A 24959-nucleotide genomic window follows, 5' to 3' on the forward strand; every position below is an offset into this window, starting at 1 on the left:
CAAACATGAGTATTCATTCCGAACCTCAGAGACTGTCGTTGATTATTATTCCTTCCCACATTTTTCATACAGAAACTTGTATTTGATATACAAGAAGTCTTATTTTGACTTTCAATTTCCTGAATACTTTTTTTCTTATGTTCTATATCTTTATGGCTCACCATTGCATTACAGATATTTTAATGTATTTTCTATTTAACCATTTTTTTTCTGTGTAATCTGCTCTTTGGTACTTCCTCCAATTTTTCTTCATTTTTGTAAAGTTTATCATTATTAATTATCCAAATTTAACTTGATGTTTTAATTCAGCATTTCTTATTTACTTTTCTAGTGACTTTTATTCCTTTAATAGTCTTCCCCAGGTCTAGTGCTGTAGCTCAGTGGCAGATCACTTGCCTAGCATGTGTGAGGCACTGCGTTTGATCCTTACACCACATATAAATATGAAAATAAAATATAGGCATGCTGCAAATTTTCAACTACAAAAAATAATCTTCCACTGTAAGCATATTTTATTTATTTATTTTTTAATATTAATTTTAATTTTTTAGATGGACACAATATTTTATTTTTACATGGTACTGAGAATCAAACCCAGTACCTCACGCATGCTAGGCAAGTGCACTACCACTTGAGCCACATCCCCAGCCCTATGCATATTTTAATATGAAGTTTCTGCAACCATTTCATTTTCTAAGAATTTTGGATGTCTCATCCTGTTGTCATAATGCCTCATTTGTCCAGGTTCTTATAGGATAAGTGTCATAAGAGAAACTGGTTTTTTAAATATTGTTCCCTTTAAAAGCAGCAAAAAAGTTTTTTAAAAACAGAAAACCTCTTCAGGCTATTACATAAATAAGCATTTTGATAAGGCATATTTCATATTCATTTTGTGATGGCTCCAAGCTATCAAACACATAACTTGCTACTTTCATATTCATACTTAAAGGCATTTTAAGGCCACAGTAAAATTAACCATTATTTATTACAAACACAAATATTTGATTAAGAAAGTTAACCACAAGACCAATCACAATTTCTAAATCCTAATGAAGAGTCCCTGGCCATGAGTGAAAAACAGATAGACCAAATTAGTCGTCAAGGTTCAGAAAATGTTTCTAAGGTAAAGTTATTGGGATTAAGTGATTTGGCCAAGGTGAACTGAGAATGTTGTAGATGCAGATGTCAAAATAAAACTGTCTCACCACTGCTCCCTGGTTAACACCATGTCAATAACAGTTCCTGGAAAAGAACAGCAACAACAACAAAAAAGACACCTGAAATTTATTCATTTCTTCACTATAATGAAAGTTAGCTTGATATTTTAAAAATTAGGATAAGATGTTTACTCAATCTTATCTCAGAAGGATTCAGAGTGCTAGAACATCACACATTTAGCACATGTTTAAAAGCTTGAAGACATTGGACATGCATCCATACAGCACAGTTTATAGTCTTGATTGCATGTACCAAAGTAGGGGAGTAAGAGGAGGACTCTCTTCAGAGCCACCCATATCCTATGAGAAGGGACCTTTCCTCTCAACCTTAAGAAGAGTCCTGCTGTCTCTCCTGGGAAGCAAGCCCTACAAATAGATGAGGCTGAGGAGACAGCTGGGAGGGAACCCCAGCCCAGAGACTTAAAAACTCTGGGATCAAAGGAGTGATATATATCTCCAAGGTTGTTATAAATGTATGCATATAAATATATTTGCATTACATTTTGTTAATAATATTTTATTTGACATTATGATGCTAGCTCCCATTATCTTTTGAGATTCTTCTAGAATAATAGCTTAGTATGTTTCACCATAAAACCCACAAAATTTCTGTCAATATTTTCTTTCGTTTGGGCATTTGGGATATTTCAAATGTTTTCCATTGTATAAAAAAGTTAACAATAAATACATTTGTATGATAAAACATTTTCTTTTCATATGAATAACAATTTTCTAGATTCTTTAACAATAAGAAAAGGAGCAAATGACATGAAATCTGGCCAATTTTGGCAAAGGATGATAAAATTACACTTACTATGTCAAGTTGACCTATTTCATTTGGAGAAGTAGGAATTGTGAAAGCATTTGGACAGTTCTGAGGTGTTTGTTCGTCAATTTACATTCTATAAAAGTAAAAACAACCCCAAGTTTCTCATTCTTGTATTTATTGCAGTTTCCTAGATACTTTGCAAATAATAAGTAAATGAAAACAATTTGTTGCACAGAATGAAAGTCTATTAAACTGCATTGAATTAAATTTTGTATCCATTGTTAATTTTCTTGGATTTTTAAAGAAAAAACTCTCATGAGGATAATAGAAAATTATTGTCCTCAGCTGAAGTAGGAATCAAAAATATTTCTGTAAGTGTTCAGAGAGTAATTTTTTTTTTGCTTTGCAGGCCAAACTTGTCTCTGTCACATAGCCTACATTTTTTTTAACCTTAAAATTATAAAACTTTATCCTCAGGTCATGAGAAGTATAAATATAGTTAGTTCCTGGGAGAATTTTGCCTATGGAAGCCGATCTTCATTTTCTTTGTTCTTATGAACACAAAGTTTTATCAGTAATTATACAGCTTCCTAAGAAAAAGATGGTAAAAATATAATATCAAAATTAATTCATGAAGAAAAATATGTAAATAATTTTAAAAATAGAAGATGTAGAAGTGATAAAATAACCATTAGAGCTATGAATAATACTGGGGAAATAGGTTGTTTAACAAAAGTGTGTTCTTAATGTCTTTCAGTTACAAAGGTAGCCACACATTTTTATTCTTTCTCACACAGTTGTATTGAATCTTCATCATGGCTGTTTCTTTGGCTAAGAGACAATTCCTTTCTTTACAAAACATCTGATTTTGAGGTGTGCAAAGCACTCATCATTTTAAGAATTTGCTTTATCTCATGGCCAGTAATTAAGAGAAAAATACATTGTGAAGATGCATCATGAAGAGGTAGAAGCAGATGTGAAAATATAATTTTCAGAGTTGTACAGGTAAACATTAAACATTGTACAGGTAAATATGCTGGATAACTTCCAAAGGAATCTTGTTTTTAAAGAAAATATTGGTGTGACTAGAACAATAGAATACAAATTTTACCCACTTCTACAGATTGTATAAAGATGAATTTAATTCTTTTGCCAATAGTCTGTTGAGTTGAATAATTTAAAAATTCTATTATACCATTTGGAAAAAATAAGACATTTAATGAAAGAAACAAATTCGAAGAAATTATACAGATTCAGGAATAAATTAGACTCTCATATGGCTAAAAACAAACAAAAAATAGTGTTTAATTGGAAGGGAGAAGAAATTAAAAACATTTCCAAACCCAATTACACCTGACCAAAGTTTTCACCATCAGCTTTGATTTTTACTAAAATGCTACATTCATCATGGGACACTTTTTAGGTAAGATTGCCTATGGTCATTCAAATTCACACTTTCTTAAAATTCCTATAAAATGAATACCTTCTTCACAGAAACATAAGGTCTATTAAGGAATGGGGTATTTCTTTTTTTTATATTCTGCTAAATCCACAATACCTAAAAAGGCACATCTCAATTAAAGGTGCTCCAATAAGACTAAGTAAAGAACATCACTTCAATATATTTCTAATACTTTCAAGATATTTTTAGGCCTATTATTACACACACACACATACTTATATATCCAAAACACATACAAAATATACATGGATGTACATATTTGTATATTACATAAATATGTGGGTTTCTAAGTATGCAGTTTTAGTCCTGGAGAATTTTTTGTATGTTTGTGGCCGGGATGTTTAGTGCTCATGATATAGCCTTTTGCTATCCTATATTTCCTAGCCTCCCTTTCAGAGCCTTGGGCTGATGTGTAGTGGGTTATTTTCAGGCTAAGACTTTTGAGAGGTTGTGAGTCCACTTCATTCTTCTTGTCCCCTAATGCAGCATCCTTGAAGAGCCCTTACTCTTAAGGATCACAACAGAGAGGGACTTGCCACACTTCATTTACTTTAAAGATTAATCAATTGAGATCTTGCATTTGTGTGTTATATCCATAGTCTGTCCTATCATACTTGATGCAGTTGTTCAGTGCTACGGTGCCATTAATGTGTTATTGTACCTTTGCCTCTTTCGGCATGAAAATTTCCAATAAATCCATGGTCTGTTGGAAGCATATGTTTATAAAATCCAAGGTTCTTTGGCAAGGCCTATACTACAAAGTGGACATTCATGGAATGCAAACTGAGTAGATTAATACTTCTATACCTCCCAAATTATCTCTGTTCTCTTCCCAGTTGACAATACATCTAGATATGTTCTCCTCAGGCTGCCATCTTAATCCCAACCCTTTCTACTTTCACTTTTTCTGGGATTCATCTTCACAATCCAACAAAAAACCTGTCTCCAATTCTTATTCCTTTCAACAATTTTTTTACTGTATAAAGAAGAGATTCTAAAAATAATGTTACTGACAGGGAGCACTAGCACGTACTTATAATCTCAGTGATTTAGGAGGCTGAGGCACGAGGTTTGCAAGTTGAAAGCCAACCTCACAAACTTAGCAAGGCCATAAGATGATGCTTCAGATTTCAGTAGCAGAAGAAGAGGTTTACTGTGAAAGCTAAGGACACACTCAAGGGGAGTGTGGGAGTATTCAGGGGCTGAGCCATGCCACAAAGAGGTGAGGTGTGGTTTATATTAAGGGAGTTAAAATTCATAAGCGAGAATTGAATATGGATAAAATTCTCTGAAATTATGAGGGCCCTTTGTGGAATCCAGCTCAATTTTATTAGTATTTAATTATGCAGCTAAGAGGTATGTGAGCACATGTGATAGTCCATCTAATGAAAGAAAGATGAAGTTTGATCAAGGGGTACAGCTTCTGGAGAAAGAAATTGGAGTTGATGCAGGAGGTAGCCACTATGGTTATATAGGCTTTTTGTACAATTAGAAGCTGCTAGAATTCCTGTGATTAAGTCAGTATCTTCTGCATGAGTTATGCAATTCTTGTGGGTAAGCCAGAAGCAGCCTTTACATGAACCATAATCAAAAACTGCCTTCCTGAGCTATTTCTTCACACCTTCTATTATGGTTTGATTATGAGGTGTCCCACCAAAAATTCCTCTCTAAATACAGGAATGTTCAGATGTAAAGCAATTGGGTTGCGAGAGCTTTAATCTACACAGTCTATCCTAGTTTAAATGAAATGTCAGGGTGGTAACTGTAGGCAGGTGGGGAATAGCTGGAGGAGATGAGTCACTGGATGCATGCCCTGGAAGGGTTCACCTACCCTAAGGTCCCTTATCCCTCCCTCTATTTCTCTCTCTATCTGTTTCCTGACCCAGCCATAAGCTGAGAAACTTTATTCTACTGGCTCCTTCCCCCATGATATTCTGCCCTTTAGCGAGCCCAAAGCAATGAAGTAATGGAGTTGGTCATCTATTGACTGAGACTCTGAAACCATGAGGCCCAAATTAACATTTACTCCTCTAATTTGTTCTTATTGAGTGTTTTGGTCACAGTGGTGCAAAAGCTGACCCAAATCACTATTTTCTATTATTTCCTATCTCAGTACCCTTGTTGCATTTGAAAATTGAGATATTTTATAAATCCGTTACACTATGTGGTGTCTTTTTCAAATATATTAATTTTTAATATCTTGGTTACACATGAATTTTTAACTAAATTCTGCATTTTCTGTTTGGTTGTAGAGTTCTTGATCTAGAATCAGACTTTGACTATTTCATTTCTGGATTGATCATTCATTCATCTTGTCTCTTATAAATTAGGAATACTTTTTTCTTGGAGTGGTAATTTACTTCCCGTTCTTTACATAATTTTTTTATGACCTGTTAAGCTATTTTCAGAGATCAAGCTAAGTAATCCTGTCTCTTCAAAACTGGGTTTTCCCTTTTCCTATTTGCCCCTTTCATTTCTATTCTAAATTCCCTGATTTGGTCATTCCATTTAATCTTATGTTCAATTATGCCCTACATGAAAATTATTCTTACATCAATTTAGCCAATATTGAAGTCTCTTCAGGGAAACCAGATCTGGGTATTCAAATATTGAGTAGAAGTTTATAATAAGGAATAGGAAGTTAATAGTAAGATGTAGCCTGTTGGAGCAGATGCAATGGATTTATAGGGGAATACATTGTTGCTTATGGTGATAGGTGCATACATTTCCCAAGTAAATTTTCTCTTGCATTCTTATTAATTATAAATAGAAAGTTGTGTATAAGATTATGGCCTTTTTTCACAATTGATGAGACTAACATTTTAAGCTTAGCATAAAGGCTAATGATCTAAAATGACCTCAAGTATCCCCAAGAACAAACTAATAATAGAAAAGTGAAAAAGGTAGGTATGTTTCTTCTTTAATTTATTGCTATTCAAGATAATTTATCAGTTAGGATTACAGTTTTATTCTCATGGGCATATAACTGGAAGTGTTAGTAAGCTTTTGGTTGTTGTGACCTAAATACCTGAAAAGAACAACTTAGAGGAGGAAAAATTTATTTAGCTTCATAGTTTCAGAGGCTTGATCCATGATTGGCTGACTCCTTTGCTCTGGGTCTGAGGTGAGGTTGAACATAATAGAGGAAGGGGATTGGGGTGGATCTCAGCTGGTGACAGCTGGGGCACAGTACAGATAGGCCAAGCCCACACCCCCAATGACCTACTTTCTGCAGTCACACCCCATACAGTTACTACCCAGTAGTTACTGCCCAGTAGTTCATTTAGTTTATTAATCCATCAAATTGGTTAATATACTAAAGAGATTATAGTTCTCATAATTTAATCTTTCACCTTGAATATTACTGTGTTGCATAGTGTTTGTGGGATATTGCTAGATCAAACCACAATACTTAATGACTTTATTACTGAGAATAACATTAAAATAATGTATAATCTTGATATATTAATCAATCAATGTTTTATAATCTCAAACATAAACTTCAAGTTTTTTGTCTTATATAGGCTTCATATAGTTTTTATACAAAGCTTATATAGGACCTATATGTATATATGGCTTATACATAAGCCTTATATAGTCTTATGTAGGCAAATTCTTTGAAGATATCTTCTATAACTAATTGTGGTGAGCCGTTCCTGCAGACTGTGGTCGCCATTACATGATGGCGCTGGCTCCGATGTGGTCTGTGAAGGACAACTCCGTATCAGAGAGAGTTGGCGTATTGTCAACTCCTTATCAGAGAGAGTTGGCGTGTTGTTTTCTAGCACCCTGTGAGAAGGGTCCACGTGGCAGCTTCGCATTTGGGTTCGCGGTGCTTTATTAAGGCTGGGAGGGGCATCCGAAAGAGATTAGAAGAATTATTAGAAGAATGTCAAGGGCCTGAATAAACTGCTGAAAGAAGATTCCTGAGTCGTGTCTTCCTTGCGGGCAAGGGGGTCGTGACAACTAATTACCTTGCACTTTCTTTCATGGGAAGATAGACATATGACTGAGTCAGAAGATTAATATTTACATGCACATAACCCTCTCAAATTTGATTCCAGATTTCTGCTTTAACCACTTTTTAAACATATCTTGCACTGGACCTCATTTAACAGATATTCATGTAATGGTTTCCATGTGACAGGTTCTGCTTTTAGCATTCGGGATTTATATATATAGTAAATATCTGTGATGATGCAATTCTATAAAGGATTTCATCACATTATAAAGTTTATATAGCATTCCTGGTAGAGAGCATATTAATTGTACAATTTCTGAAAGCTTGAGTGATGAGAGAAAGGCAAAGAAGCCATTGTGACTTAAACATCCTTACCAAGTAAAGGAGCACTTGGTGTCAAAGCAGGAAAAGCAGGATTGTGAAGCATTTTGTGGACAATGGGAACACTGAAGGATTTTTCAAAGGCAATTTTACAAGAATAGTTTTTGAATAATAGGTCACTGTTTTAGTTCCTTTTTGGGTCTCTGTGACCAAAATCCTTCACAAGAACAACTTAGCAGAGGAAGAGTTTATTTGGGACTCACAGTTTCAGAGGTCTTAGTCCATAAATAGATGACTTCATTACTCTGTGCCCAAGATGAGGTAGAACATTATGGGGAAAGGGAATAGCAGAAAAAAAAGTTGCTTAACTTCTTCATGGTGTCAGGAAGCATAGAGAGAGAAGGATAAGGAGCCACAGGAAAGATGCATCCATTTAGGGCATACCCTTAATATTCCCCAGGCAATCTCACTCCAATAGTTAACACCTAATAGATTTATTCAATTTAGGATAGATGGATTAGGTTACAACTCTCACAATCCAATAATATGCCTCTATGTCTTCATGAACAGGAGCTTTTGGGGGACACTTCATATCCAAACCATAACAGTCATTGTAGCTCCTGATGGAAAATAGATTGCAGAAAGCAAGAATATAATCCTAGATACCAACTAGTAAATCTCCTGAAAACAATTGAGAAATATGTGCATCTTTCTTATGAATACCCAACTTATAATTTGTATCTCAATATCATTCCCCAATGAAATATAGCTGTAAACATCCTTTGCTCCTATATTAGAAGCACAGAACAGGATAAAAAATAAAAATAGCTTAAAATAAACTGAGTAACCCCCTTCCCACTTTCATGATGAAAAGAAACAAAGAGAAAAAAAAAAAAGAATCTCACTCCTGTTCCTTCCATTAATGTTTTGTCTGTAACATTGTGATACAATTTTAATCTCTTTCTTGAAGTACTAAACCCTGGCTTTTTTAAGTGAGGGAAAAATATTTAAATAGAAAATTGTCAGTGAGATCAATAAAATATTTTAACCAGTGGTTTTCAAAATTCTGCAGGCACTGGAATCCTCTTGAAGTCAATACACATCATTCAGGATCTCACATAGAATTTCTAATCCAGAAGGCCACCACAGGGCTGAGGAATTTTTCTAACAAGTGAGGGTGATTGATCAGGAGTCAATATTTTAGACCTATGGTTTTAAAATTATATGACTATCTTTGGAATTTAATTAGAGTAGAACTTTTAATGAAGGTGTTTTGGTTTTCTTTTTATTATGAAAACAATCAAAGAACACAGTCTTGCATTCACAAATTATTTTGGGTCATTCTTCTAACTTTGTTTCTTAATTTAATCAGAATGTTTGCAAAATATAATAATTTTAATGAAATAATGTAGGTATCCATTATAATTATTAATATATTTTATACTTAATAATAAGAAGACATATATATGTATATATATATATATTTAATAGCAATTTTTAAAGTTAGATGTTGGGCCAGGTATGGTGGTGCATGCCTGTAATTCCAGTGGCTGAGTCAGGAGGATCATAATTTCAAAGCTAGCCTCAGCAAAAGTGAGGTGCTAACAACTCAGTGAGACCTTGTGTCTAAATAAAATACAAAATAACAATTGGGATGTGGCTTAATGGTCTAGTGCCCCTGAGTTCAATCCCTAATATTCCTCCACCCCCACCAAAAAAGAAGTTATATGTTGAATATATTCAGATATTTTCTGAAATTCAGAAAAGAAAAAAAGGGTATAGAAAAATGAAAGGCTGGGAGAAGAAAAATGGGAAATGAGGAGGAGGAAACAAAGAAGATGAAGAAGCATACACATGGTTTCAATAATTGCTTTGTGGTAGAAGAATATTGCAATACATTATATCAAAGCATGCTTTCTTTTCTCTTGAAGACTTGTCAAGAATTTTCCATTGATAATTTAATTTAAAAAAAAATCTATCTAGATTTTCAGAATTGACCCAGTGTTACAAAAACCAGAGTAGCAATTTGGTATTTCTGTTATTTTTAATTTGCTTTGGTCTTTAATCATAGTAAGATCATTAGCTTCAGTTTTTACCTATAAAATAAGAGTTGCTGTGAGGATAGAAATAGATATATTTAAAGTCTTAAAACACTACCTCTCAAAATTTCTTTTATTCCTTATGCTCAATATCATTTATGGATTTTTTTAACAAAATAAAATTGAGAACAAACTGTAAGGGAGGTTAAATTTTGACTTTCTAAAATCCATGTCAATGTGGAATTTCAGAATGTGACTTTATCTGGAATTAGGGTATTGGAAGATGTGCTTAGTTAAAGAACTAGAGTTTATATTCAGAGTAATCTTTAAAATTAATGACTGGCATCCTTATAAAAAGGGGAGAGGTACATTTTCCTACAGAAGAGTAGGCAATGGGAAGGTGGAGAGAGAATCCAATATATATATTTTTTCTACATGTCAAGAAGATTTGGGGACAACAGAAGCTGGAGGAGGCAAGAAAAGGTTTTTTCTAACAGCCTTCAAAAGAGACTTTATACTGCTGTAATTTTGATTTTAGACTTACAGACTCTGGAACCATGATATATTGTATTTCTTTTGTTTTAACATATCAAATGTACAGCAATTTATGATGGAAGTCCTAGGAAACTAACACACATGTTAAACATCTCTGTTTACAAAACTTTCCATTTTTAATTTTGTAGCATACTACTTTTGAGTCTCATTTTCTTCTGCCCCCAAGTGGATTTTATTAGATTCTTGTGACTAATGCAGCAAATTATAATATATTGTGTTGCTTAAAACAATGTAAATTTGTTATCTAACAGATTTTGAGTGTAAAACTCTGAAATCAGTTTCACAGAGTTAAAATCAAGGTTTTACCTGGGCTGAATTTCTTCTGGAGGCTCTGTGGATGATCCCCTCCCCCCCTTTTTTTTGAGCATCTCCTATTTCTTAGCTAAATTGTAAAGGTGAACATATGGAGTTATCAAAGTTCAATGCCACCAGGCACACACAATAAACTACCCAAGTTTTAGTTTTCAACCAGAAAGTTGCTCGTTGAGAATATAGTATCTTTTCTTCACCTGCTTATCAAGGACAAAGTGATGTCCATTATCAAAGGCAAAGTGATGTCCATTCTGATACATTTCTAGGACTTGGACTCTGTGTAGAAATTAAATAAACTGCCTACATGTGTGTGTGAACCCAAACTGAGGTCTTAGAAATTTTACTTTTCAATTTACACACTTCAAAATATTGAACAAATAGCAATTGCATGTATCTCTTACATTAAATAATTATAATCAATTATATATTTCACATATTTTTTAAAAGGCAGAAAATTTAGAAGGAAGCTTGGATGAGGGATGGCATTGTCTTTTCAATAGAGTCATTCATTCATTTGTCTGCTGGGTCATTGTTTCCAAAATCTCCATGGACTACGAAATGCATATGCTCAAGTACCTTATGTAAAAAGATGTAATATTTGCATATCACCTATGCACATCTGTTTACTTCAAGTGATCTCTATAATACTTATAACTCCTGTGTAATATAAATGCTATGCAAATAGTTGTTTCATTATATTGTTTAGGGAATAGTGACAAGATAAAATGACTTTACATGCTCAGTACAATTTTTTTTTCTCAAATACATTTAATCTGTAGTTGGTTGAATTTGTGGACGTGTAGTTGACGGACATGGAGAACTGGCTTCAGTGTCATTGCCAAGTATTTAAATACTGGAAAAACACAGATGTGATATTGCTTCATTGTTTTTTTGTTTGCTTGTTTTTTGTTGCTTGTCTGTTACATACACACATATGTGTGTGTCTCAGAATTTCTTTTTCTGTTTATACTAATATTAGTTTACATATCTGGACAAAGAATTAAATGCTTTTTTTTTCTTCACTCAAAGTTAGTGTAAAGTAACTGAGGGTACATTCTTTATGAGCTAGCTGTTCTCATGGTTTCAGTGACTTTTTTTTCTCTGTTATTATTCCCTGAAGTATAATGTAATTAGGATGTTGTAAATATTTTAGTGATTTTGGAAGATAATAACTGAATGAAAATGGGTCATTCAAACAACCACTGAGGAGAACATTTCCTTGCCCTAAATGAAGAAAAAGGAGTTTTTTCAGCAGTTCTAAGTTGTCTAGGGATTTAGTGGAGTCTCCTTAGGGATTAGAGCACTTAGCCATCACTCATCTCTGCTTCATCAGAGCACATCTATATCCTACACTAGAGTAAGACTGAAGTGAACCTGAGCCTCTTTTTCCCTGTGTAGAATCTCAGAGCTTAAATAAATCATAAAAAGCTGAAGAGGGCTGGGGTTGTAGCTCAGTGGTAGAGTGCTTGCCTCACATGCATGAGGCCCTGTGTTCAATCCTCAGCACCACATAAAATAAGTAAATATAAAGATGCAAAAGAAAAGGCAGAAGAAAACAATAGTTTGTTTATTCTATCACCAGTAGGCTTTCAATGAACACTTTATGGGATTGTTCATCTTAAACAAATTGGTAAAACTATAGTAAAATTATACCATGATTAGGGTGCAAAATTGGAAAGTGATATGTTATAATAAAACCGATACTTTTGCTGTGGTTCTTTATAAAATAATTTCATAAATTTATATGCACAGTACCATGGTAGTCATAAACACATGGAGAAAACATTAAGGAATCCTAATAAATTCATATGAATTATGTGTCTTGTTAGCAGAAATCAGTAATTTCATTTTTACTCTCAATTTCTGCATTTTCCAGTTTCAAAGTTCTGTCCCTTGAAAAATATGCATTTTTTCAAGTATTTGATGAAACATTGGAAGATGCTTTCTTGAAGTATGAACAGACAAGTTCCTGTGCTAAATTTAGATTTTTGACTCACAGAATTACTTTCATTGTCTGTCCACTCTCTGTCACCCTATCTCATTAAATGGAACCAAAATCAACACATTTTGGTGAGCCATGTTTGATACTTCCCCCTACTCCCACCATCACCGCTTTTCTCTTCTTTATTCCTTTTTATCCCACTAATATCTCCTTGAATCAGTTTGGCTTTTGAAATATATCTCTTTTTTTCACTTCCTCTGCATCTCGGTTACCATTTTGTTAGTTAGACACCCTCATTGTCTTCATGGTTCTCTTGGACAGCTGATCATCTTGCTTCCAAAAGTTCTCTATGGGGAAGCAAGAATGATTTTTAAAAGCAAGTGTGTTTTGTCATATTCATTTAAGATAGTGCAATGATTTTTCTTCCTCTGCGCCAGAATTAAATTTTAATACCTTAGGAAAACCTTGCAAAGCCTGCACACTGTCATCCCTCTATCTTTCCAATTTCATGGGTTTTGTTGTTGTTTGGTTTTTGTTGTTGTTGTTGTTGTTGTTTGTTGTTGTTTTTGGTGCCAGGGATTTAACCCAGGGGTACTTTACCACTGAGCCACATCCTCAGGCCTTTTTTTTTTTTTTGGTGTGTGTGTGTGTGTGTGTGTGTATGTGTGTGTATAATTTAGAAGACAAGTTCTCACTCACTGAGTTTCTTAGGGCTTCACTAAGTTGTTGAGGATGGCTTTGGACTCATAATTAACCTGCCTCAGCCTCCTGAACCACTTGGATTACAGGCACGTTCCACCAATTTCAAATCAGATCAGTGTCTTCCTTCCTCATGTCTCTGTACCCAGAATGAAAGTTAGAAACAATACTTTAAATAGAAGAGTTCCTATCCAGGAGAGTATAACCTGTGCCTTCAGAGATGCATTCCAGAATAGTTCTTGGGGATATTTCTTATCTCAAATTTCCAATGAGTGGCTCTCTGTTGTATCATGGCCATGACAGTCAAGGAGCTGTCTCAACTAACCCAAACTCAGTTGTTCATTAATGGAGAAAATGATTTGTATGTTAGACCACATCAAGATAGAGAGAGCACAGCTCATGGAAGATGGTGTGCCAATGGGCAGGCTTGGTAACCCATAATTCCTGGCATATACTCATGCCAATGAAGTAGAAATGCATTAGCATTTATTAGTGCAAGAGAAGCCTAGTTGAAAAACTCTGATATGATAGTGTCCATTGATATCACAGGATGATATTACTATTTTGAAAGCTGTTTTATTACAATTCTCATCCATGTTTAAAATTACTTTCTGTTATAACTATTCATATTATTTATTGCTCTTTTGTTGGTAACTCAACACTTGGCATGTAAGTATAATTATAGAAACTCTAGAGAAAAATAAGAGATTGTCAGTAGCAAAGAGTGAAAAATTGGGGGCTTAGTTTTGGTTTACTTGGAATGATTTAGAAATAAAATTTTGAAAATTGTATGTAAGGAGAAAGAAAACCAGGAAATACAGCAGATAAGTCTGGGTAAGGATTGTGAGTGTTTCTGTGGTGCCACTTAAAATAATCTTAATCTATAAAGTTGTTAGCACAGCACCATTCTTTTTTCCTTTGTAGGTGGTATAACAACAAGGAGTTAATTTTGTCACTATTATTTATTAATAACAATTAGATTTTTGGGTCACTATAGACATAAAAATTCGTAGAAGTTTACATGGCACATGCAGACAAAATAGAACATTTTATTTGTAAAATAATTACTTAATAAATACAGGCTTTGGAAAATATAAATAAATTATAAGATAAATTGCAAAAAATCTTCAAAAGTCCCCCAAACCAAAACAATTTACTTTGTTTATTATTATTATTATTATTATTATTATTATTATTATTATTATGAACTGTTATTAAGCCTGACCTCAAAAAATTGGGTTAAGACTCAGAATTGTTCTTCTCCACAAAACAATTAATAAAAGGCAAAAGGTTTATATAATCTGAGGGGAAACCAAAGTATAAATTTACTTTCTTAAACATGGATATGTCCACTAGTTTGTATTTACAATGTAGTAGTAGGATATAAATGGGAAATATAAATAGTGAATTTTATTTAAAATCTTTTGAATATATATGCAACCAACTAAATTAATATAGGTCTCCCTGTTCAAGCAAGAAGTCATCAAGAGAGATGACATAAATTTAGAGTGATTTAACATTTCCAGATTCCTATATTCACTTTTATTTGTGAATTTAACATGATATTTCTAGTTTTACATTGCTTCTTAATCTTAAATAACAAATCAGCAGGCTAAATCTTCTCTTTTCTTGTCCTTATTTTACTTCCCATTTGCCTGAGGTGCTTGCATAGATTTTAAGTGCTATAGCAAGTGTTGCATCCCTTTACAGGGCTTTCAATTGCATTATGTGATGACAACCATCTGCTCAGGATCTCTTATCTTTTCCATTGAAACAACTTGAAATTAAAGTTGACAGTAATGCTCTTCCACAGGCACTTACCCAGAAAGCAAAGTGGTGTACATTGATGCTGATCAAAAATAGAGTGTCTTAATGCTTAATACTTTTGTATTTAATTACAGTGTTGTATAGTAAGCTTTGTAAAAGCAAAGTGATGCTACTGACAAAACACAGATCTAATCAAGGAAATGGTATGGGTAGTTCAGCAAAACTTATCTCCATGCCAGATTATTAAACAGGAAATGCTGACATCTGGATTTCTTGGACCAGCATAGAACCCACTTAGAATTGTAATCCTACAAGCATAAATTAACTCCTGTAATTAATTAATTTTATTAGTAAGTGAATTCAAATTAACAACTTCTTCCAACATCACTAAAAGCTCTGTAATAAGAGCAATATTTTACTTGGATTTAGAATGATTGCCTTTCAACTCCTATCCTGTGACCTTTTAACCTAGAATAATTGAGTAAATATATTAACTTCCCTCTGTCTAGTGCTTTGTCAAATAGGGATTGTTTAGGAAATTAATTAATACAGTGTGTTAAAATTTGTTTAAGAGAAAATAACAACACATTGCATATCCTTTTATGCAGGGTTGAGATGCAAAGCCTATCCCTCTCTGCCTTGTATTACTTTCTTCACAGTGGACTCAGAGGCAAATTTGAAGAACCTTGGAGCTTGGTAAAGTTGATAGGGAAACATTGAAATGTAATATGGAAATGAGTTAAAAAATGTGAATCATCACATATTTTCCATATGTTGTTAAAATTCAATTTAATACCATATTAATATGTAGTTCAAATATAGTTTTAAAATAAAAGTAAGTTTATTTGGTAGGGATTAGTAGATGCACAGTGTATTATGATCCTTGCCCCCAACCTTTGTAAAATTAAGGATATTTTCCCCACTACTGTTAGGATAGTTGACTCCTCCATTCTAACTCCATTCCTCACTGGGGATTTGCTAAAGAAGTTGACTTGATCCTTAGTCAAAGCCCATTCAATGCCTTCACAATGCAGAATAAAAAAATTGGTCCCTTTAATTTAAATTTTCAACATATTTTCAGTGTGATCTCTGATGTAGAATTCTCCGTAAGACCAGCTGTTGTTTATTGTATGTTAGTCATAGCTCTACTTATTCCTCTTCTCAACCATATTTCCCTCAATCAACACTGATGTTATCCAGAGATCTCCTTCAAACCAAATTCTCATATGCCACACTTTCTCCCAGAATCTATTTCCAGTAGTGGTTCTAAAACACTTTGTTCCAAGAGGAGCAATAAGAAGAAAACTCTGAAATTGAATTTTGGAGTTCTATCTTCCATTAGCTCATCCCCACTCCCACCCAGCCTCCTGCCCTCCATTGCTGGTAGTTGATGAAATACAAAGAGTCCTTGAGATACTGTGATAATCCAGTTAAGAAAATTTTTAGTGGCATGAACTGTGATAGGAAGCCTGTGGCTAGTAAAATATGTTAGATGTTTGAAGAGTATAGGGAAGAGTTCTTATATATCATGGAATTGGATATCTGTTGTTGAATGTTATTGACAGTTTTAAAATAAAAGCTGAAGTGATCAGTTATCAGTTTTAGGTCCCATTGGAAGCTTAAACAATATTCTAATCTTCTTCAGTATGAGTAATGAATAAGCTAAAAGTCAAATGCAGGACTCAAGTTTAAAGGTGAATAATTTACAAAGAAAGTTGAATTCTCTACCTTGCAAATTCGTGACATGCAATTCAAGGTTTTGATTTGAAGAACAGTGACCTGATAGCTGAGACTGTGATGTTCAGATTGATGTGAATAAGGACTTTACATTTCCAGATGTGCTCTAAGAGTGTTGGTCTATGTGTAGCTCCCTCCTTCTTGCCAAACACTAGTGGTTACTGTTTCCCTGTAAACAAAGAGACTTCTGCCTTGCAAGTCACCAAGTACCATACATACAGCATCTACTGCTAACCCTATTTCTTTCCATCAGACAATAGCTAATGCAATTAAGCAAGAACTGTGTTTGTTATTAGAATTAAAGGGATTTCAGGATCACATTGGTTATACAGCCACATTTATACATATTGCCATACTAGAGTCTGTTGTATTCTGCTGCCTTTCCTATCCCCCCTCCCCTCCCTTCCCATCTGTACATGTGGAAAAATAATTCATGCCCCATTTGAATCAAATGTATGATATTCCAAGATCATTGTAATGTTCTGAGCAGCTAATAAAAAAGAAAAAAACAGAGAATTAAAAGGGATTGTCATGTTCTCCATGGCAAGACCCAGTTTAGATGTACATGGTCAGACACATATGATGAGTTAGGGGAAGGGAATGTATACTTAGATGAGGAAGAATTCAGAAAAATAGGAGAAGGAGAAAAATGAGTAGATAACACCCTCATAAAGAATCTTATGGGCTGGGATTATGGCTCATCGGTAGAGAACTCACTTAGCATGTGCAAGGCCCTGGGTTCAATCCTCAGCACCACATAAAACTAAATAAAATAAAGATTAAAAAAGAAACAAAACCTTTTTTTTAAAAAAGAATCCTATGTGTACCTAATATGTTCTAGGTTGCTCTTTGAATTTTGCTCAAAGTAATAACTCCACAAACATGATGTATATCTGTAAGAAATTCCAAGAATAAAAGTAGAGAAAAATAATAGAAATAGTTAGGAACTTTGCCCTACTAGAATATTTTTATTACATAAAGTTGAAGAAAGTACTAGTTGACTATGCTCTCTGGAAAATCTTTGAACACACACTGCCTGTAAGGAATGTCCTATTGATGAAACCAGCATACTCATTGAGAGAATTAGTAGTCACATGCTTCTTTAGGTTTAGATGACTGTAGGGGATGTTATTACAGGGCTTGGTTTTCTACAACACTGAACTTGGTAACAATGCTGGAATAATAGGGCCAAGGTGCAGAGCTTAACTTTAGGAAGCAAAAGAGACACAATTATCATAATGAGCAGCAAGGCCTGAGTGACAGCATGGGTTCCTGACCTGCAGAACATTAAGAAATGTTTAATAAAACATGGTGTACTAATGGCAAGTGAGATGGACATCGAAGGAGAATGATACTTAATTTATACAATAAAAATTAAATCACAAAGGGGTGTTTTTCAGTTTCAAACTCCAAAAATTAAAATTAATAAGTTTTTATAATCTCATCAGAGAAATGAAATCACATGCAAACTGTCACCTGCAAAACTTGGGGTATAGTTAAATATAGACTGGCACCTCAGATCACTTTACCAGAAGTACAAGATGCTAGAGCAAGTAATTGATAAGAACACTGAAGTGACAATCCTGATGAATGCTGGAAGATGAGTGTGGGTCAGCTTGATAATTAAAAGCCCCTTCAGTGTAGAACAACAGCACACTTTCATGGGTTTTACCTCTAGGAGTTCCATTAGGATCCCATGGTAAAGATTAAGAAAAAAATATCCCTTTTTCTTTCCAGAAGAAGAAAAGTGAAAAATAATTGTTTTTTGATGGCTCATTATTAGTGTAAAAATGCAACTGGTTTTTTTTTGTTTATTTTTAATAATTCTTAGTTGTTGATAGACCTTTATTTATTTATTTATTTACATGTGTTTCTGAGAATGAAGCCCAGTGCCTCACAAATGCTAGGCAAGTGCTCTACCACTGAGTTACAACCGACAACTAGTTTTTACATGCCAATTTTATATCCCTTAAGTTATATTGAATTTATGAAATAAGAGTAATAACTTTTTGGTGTGTGTGTGTGTGTGTGTGTGTGTGTGTGTGTGTGTGAAGTCTTTAAGATCATGTATACAGGGGAAATATTCTTCTGTTGGATTTAAATGACTTTTTACTTCTTTTATTTGTATGATTTTTCTTGATAATACTTTCAGTACTCTGTTAACCATAAATGGCAATAGTGGGTAACTTTGCCCAGGATATACAGAAGAAAAGGTTTTTTTGTTTTTATCTCATTGGTTATGATGTTAGTTATGGGCTTTTCATAAATGATGAGAAAATTTCACTGAGAGATTTTCTTCCTGTACTTATACCAGAACTGGGCTTTGTTCCTATCCTTTCCAGTAGCAGAATGTCCTTCAATATGTGACAAATAATATCCCATGTCCCCTGAGGTATAGAATGTAGGGCAGGCTACTTTCTGGGGTTCCTCAGTTGTAGTAGAATTGGGCATACCCCAAAGAGATTGTATCAACCATGAGCAGCTTTCTTGAACATTTTGAGAACCAATTCACCTAAAATCCTAGGTTTCTTCTGTCCTTTGCTGCCTGTTTTTAGGTAATAAACATACTTTATGCAATTCATGTTCTTTCTCACCAGACTTATTTGAGTAGTAGGAATTTCAGCTTGAGATTTAGTATACCACAGTGGTGACCCATGCAAAGTGAACCAATTTGCACATATGTTATAATTTGAAAAGGAATTTAAATTAGTTATAAATGTATATTGCAAATTGTAACCAACGGCTGTTTTATTAGAAAGAAAGAAGAGTAAATGGAAAAATAACAGGTTCAATTAAAACTGGATAATATTTATATAATATATTTGAAATCTGATAGTAGATAAATATAGCTATTATCTATTGGGTAGAACAATGAAGTACTATTCAGGCTTAAACAAGGAAGTAGATTCCAATACTTTCTACAAAATAGATGAAAATTGAAGACATGCTAAGTGAAATAGGCCAATTAGTCAAATATGGAATGATTCTATTTCTATTCAGTACCTAGAGGAGTAAAATTCATAGAGACAGAAAGTAGAATGCTTTTTTTCAGATGCTAATGAAGGGAGCTAGGGAGACTTTTTATTTAGTAGATTAAAGATTTCAGCTGTTTAAGATTAAAAGAGATCTGTAAATAAAATGGCAGTGATGGGTGTCCACGAATATGTACCTAATATCATTTAAAAATTTAAAAATGGTGAAGATGGAAAATTTTGAGTTATGAGTATTTAACATGATAAAATAAGCATAAAATAAGCCCCACATCTCAGAAGGATTCAGAGTGCTAGAACATCACACATTTAGCACCTGTTTAAAAGCTTGAAGACATTGGACACCCATCCATACAACACAGTTTATAGTCTGGATTGCATGTACCAAAGTAGGGGAGTAAGAGGAGGACTCTCTTCAGAGCCACCCATATCCTATGAGAAGGGACCTTTCCTCTCAACCTCAGGAAGAGTCCTGCTGTCTCTCCTAGGCAGCAAGCCCTACAAACAGATGAGGCTGAGGAGACAGCTGGGAGGGAACTCCAGCCCAGAGAGTTAAAAATTCTAGGATCAAAAGAGTGATATCTGCAAAACACTGACAGTGTGATCATGGACATCTGTGAATCTCTATGGCTTAAAAGAGCTCCACACAGCACTCCACGAAAGGAAAAGGGTAAAGATATTGCCATGACACTCCAGTGTGTACCACGACTCAGTGTAAACCACAAAGACAAAGGGTTGAGGCTGTTATCTACCCATCCAGCCACAGAAGTCTACAAGCTCCTTCTTTCTCTTCACATGTCATTTAGGTTTTTTTCTTCTCCCCGAGAACAGATTTTTCACAGTACAGCTTACATCATCTAAATAGTACAGCTTACATCATCTAAATTTATGTATTCACCTGTGTGTGCAATCATGGTCAAGCATAGCTTGAACCAGACCACCTCCCACTCTATCCTAATAGACCACAATAGATTGTGGTGTATGTGGTATGCTTCTAAACCAGGAACTCAAGTCACTTGAAGGGAACCTGGAAACATGTAAGTAAACCTCAACTTGGGATAAATTGCCCTCTGCTAGTTTTTACAATATTAGGGTTCACCTTACTGTAGCTTTCGGGACAGTTTCACTCACAGTCTCCAAATTCAGACTAGTCCAGAGGTCTCTTTCATTTATTTATTTATTTTAGTCTAGAACTTCTCAATGACAATACCAATGAAATTTGAGACAGACAACTCTTGGTGGTGTGTGTGAGTGTATCATTGTGTTGTGTGGGGGGTATTTTGGATCATTTCTGTTCTCTACCCACTGGACTACATGCCAGCATACCACCATCTCAGTGTGTCAACAAAAATGTATTTTCAGTCATGAACAAATTGTCTCTGTGGGCATTGTCTACACTTGTGGAGGACTATGGATGTACAGTTGGTACATCGACCCCAAGGCTGACCTTGCAAACAGCTCTTCAATCTATCCACAATCTCCTCTCCCAGTTCCTGGAAGATACATTCAGAGTACCACCTATTTGCAGAAAAAAATAAATTAGGTGGAATCTTAAAATTTCAGAATCATTTGGATTCTGAATTAATCCATGACAAAAAATATGTACATGTGTACATGTGTATTCACACAGACATACATATACACAGCAGTAGCCAAAGAATCCAACTAATGATCAATCCTTTCACATATGTACTTTGATCAAGGTTTCAATCTCTTCTGATATCTTAAGCATCTTAGAAGGGTTTTTGAATACACACAAATAAGAACTGTTAAAATAACTACAAATTACTGATGTTGTCAACATGCATGACTACTGTAATTTCACCTCCTCGGGAATGAAATCAACTGAAAATGCTATTCCCAGAGATTCTTCCTTTGGGTCAGTACCTTAGGCAAGTGTTCATCCATGATAATCATATGAGGGAGCATTTTGCTTTGCAGGAGTGACAGCTATTATGACAACTACAACATGTCCAAAAAAATTATAAAATGTCTCAGGTTTTTATCCCCTGAATGTTTACTTCAGAGTTAGCACACCTGACCATTGACATTATGTGCTATACTTATTTGTCTGCCTCTTTATCAAAATTTAACCTTCATGAGATACCTTATTCAGCATTTGGTTCTATGTGTTCACTGCTGAACCTAGAAAACACTTCAGAATGTCCATTCAGTGCATGGTGACACTGTTGTCCCATTATTGCAACATTGTTTTCTAATTTCAAAGAAAAAAGCTGTACCAAATAATTTTACTGTTTTCAAATAGAGAATAGGGAAAATTATGCCTTCTATGGAAATGGAACATAGATTTTCCCTAAAGAACACTCTGGAATTATCCTCAATTGGTCCACAAACATCAAGGGGGAGGGGCATCTATGAGGGCCATTTATCAAATACTTAAGGACTACAAACTCATTTTTAGATGTGGTGTGGTTTCCACTCTAAGGATGAGGGAAAGTAGCTCCAGGAGAGAAGGAAAGGTGTGAAAATAGAGGCACATCTTCATTTATGGGTAGATTGCATAGAAAAGCCTAAAGAAGCCAAAATTCTATACCTACAGGCCTCTAGAAGAACAAGTACTTGATGTGCCCTGGCTGGTTGGAAGATGGGAGAGGTGTGTGGAAAGAAACGTGGACAACATCTAAGAGCTGAGATTGGTCTGCAGCTGACAGAGAGCAAAGCATTGGGACCTGTGTGCTGCTTCCATAAGGAAATGGCTTCTGCCACACCCAAAAGAGCCTGGAAGAGAACCAGAAGCCTCTAGAAGAGATTGTGGCTTGCCTGACATCTTCATTTTTATTTTATGATGTCCTGAGAGCCCTGTGGTAACAACTGTCTCACACAAAGAACTACACAAAAGCAGGAGTTGTCAGCTTCTACTTTTGCACTCAGTTAGAAAAGAAAAAAAGCACAGCAATAGCAAAAACAAACATGGACCCAATCATCCCTGCAAAATATTTTTGAAGTAGAGAGTATAACTTTGCCAGAAATTTGGGACAGTTCATGGCTAAGAACTACTTGAACGAACCCCCAACAAATATGAGTCAGGTCTATCTCTCCTGTTTGGTACCCAGGCAGCTGACAACGAAATGTCTGCCAAGGCTTACTTACTTGGTTAATCCCTCATCCATGCTTGCCACAAATCCTGCTATTGACTTCCACTGATTTACAATATCATAGAAATAATCAATACCAATGAATGTTGTTTTTCTAATTTTTTTTAAAAAAGTAAATTCAGAACAGAAATATGAACAAAACTTAATTATTAGATTAAAAAGTAGACTTTTAAACTTCACTATGCACAAATAGAAGAGAAGTTAATGAAGTTCCTACATATCTGTCTCCACCTTCAAGAAAGCTCCTCCCATCTTACTAATCATCTGCTAGGCAACCTTTGTGGCCACAGTCAGTAATGACCAGGTTCTGTCCATGGGGTATACTACCACACACTGGATTCAAGTCAGGCATTGAACACATAAATATATATATTTTTTATTTCATCACACCTATTTTCCCCACCATTGGACAGTATACAAACCACCTAGAAAATAAGCAGACATCAATATCTTTAAGACCTAGTAACTATAAGAGAACTTAGAACCATCTCAAGGTCGAACACTGACAAACTAGTGTCTATTAAGTGACTATTGGAGTCTAAGAAAGCAGACGGTGTAGAATCACATTCCATCCCATAACTATGAGGGGGTGAAAGAAAAAGGTTATAAGATTGGCTATTTGGCAATGTGCAACCAGTGTTTAAGTGTGCAAAATCCTTTATGCCAATGACTCAATTTCTAGGAAGTTAGTGTGAAGTTAACCAGGACAGTTTGAAAGTATTGACAGAAGGAAAACAGGATTAGGACAGTTACCATTTGCAGGATGACCTTTATATGTAGGGGCCTTGCTAAATACTTTTCTTGACCCAATTTATTCTTTTAGAGACCCACTAATAAGTACTATTGTCCCCATTTGAACTCTGGGCAAACAATCTTGGGAGTTCACAGAAACCACCTGACTTACAAGGTGCCCCACATTGCACATGACCTCTAGCAGGACACTAAGCAGTTAGGAAGTTGGGCTCCCACTTGGTCTGTTCCTGATTTAATGAGAAAGAAAAAAAAACATTTTTTTTTTTACCATAAGAATAACTACCGGAAGTTTTGGGAAACATATTTTCTTATCAGATTATAAACTTAATTATATATTAAGTGAATTTTTCTTCCTTTCACTAGAAAGGATATAAAATTTCAACTATATTGTCTAAATTGATCAAGATTAACAATTTTCCTGCTACTCATCACATTAGTTAAACATCATTCTTTTTTTTAGAAAAGTTAACTTGTTCAGATTTTAAATTACTGGCACACAGTATATTGTGATGTTTTTTTTGTTTGTTTGTTTAGAGAGAGTGAGAGAGGAGAGAGAGAGAATTTTTAATATTTAGGGTTTTTTGGGTTTTTTTGTTTTTTTTTTTTTTTTTTTTTTTTAGTTCTCTGCGGACACAACATTTTTGTTGATATGTGGTGCTAAGGATCGAACCCGGGTCACATGCATGCCAGGCGAGCGCGCTACTGCTTCAGCCACATCCCCAGCCCCTGTGATTTTTTTTAAAGTTTCATAAGAATGAATTCTACTTGACTCTCATATTCTTTTTCTGTTCCATCTTGACAATGTCAAATGCAATATTTTCAAAAAACTAACCTTCAATTTGTTGTTTTCCTTTTGTTTGCGGTACTGAGGATCAAACCCAGAAGGTTATACTAGAGCCTCAACCTCAGCCTGTTGTATTTTAAGACAGGGTCTTGCCAAATTGCCCTAGTGGCCTACAGAGTTGTGATGCATAGCACTTTCATGCTCTTTCAGTTTTAAGTTGCCTTTTCACTGGGTAGTTTAAAGTAATCTCTAATATAGCTGTTCCTTGGAAGCCACCTAAGATTGCAGTTTTTTTAATAGTCTGGCCCTGTTGCCTCCTGAGAAGACAGAGCCAAGCTGGATCAAAGTACAAAATTGTGGGTGTTTAAAGCTCAACCCGATTTACTACCAGTAAAGAATCAAGGGCTAGGATAAGAGAGAATAGGGACTCAGAGAGATGATCTCAGCAAGTGAGGCTGTGATTTGCCAAGGTACCTCCCAATCCCAGTACATGTGGCTGGGAGAATTTAAAGAAACTCACACACCTCCTAGAGGA

General features: G+C 34.8%; 1 long non-coding RNA gene and 1 other non-coding gene across 2 annotated transcripts in view; one reads left to right on the forward strand and one right to left on the reverse strand.

Moving 5' to 3' along the window:
- LOC144366280 (uncharacterized) overlaps window positions 1-24959 on the forward strand; it is a 470215-nt gene that overhangs the window by 69864 nt on the left and 375392 nt on the right. The window lies entirely within an intron of this gene.
- LOC120892157 (U5 spliceosomal RNA) lies at window positions 14483-14598 on the reverse strand. The gene has a single exon (XR_005736807.1). It is a non-coding gene; the product is annotated as a U5 spliceosomal RNA (small nuclear RNA).

Source organism: Ictidomys tridecemlineatus, chromosome 8 (genome assembly GCF_052094955.1).
Source record: "Ictidomys tridecemlineatus isolate mIctTri1 chromosome 8, mIctTri1.hap1, whole genome shotgun sequence".
NCBI lineage: Eukaryota > Metazoa > Chordata > Mammalia > Rodentia > Sciuridae > Ictidomys > Ictidomys tridecemlineatus.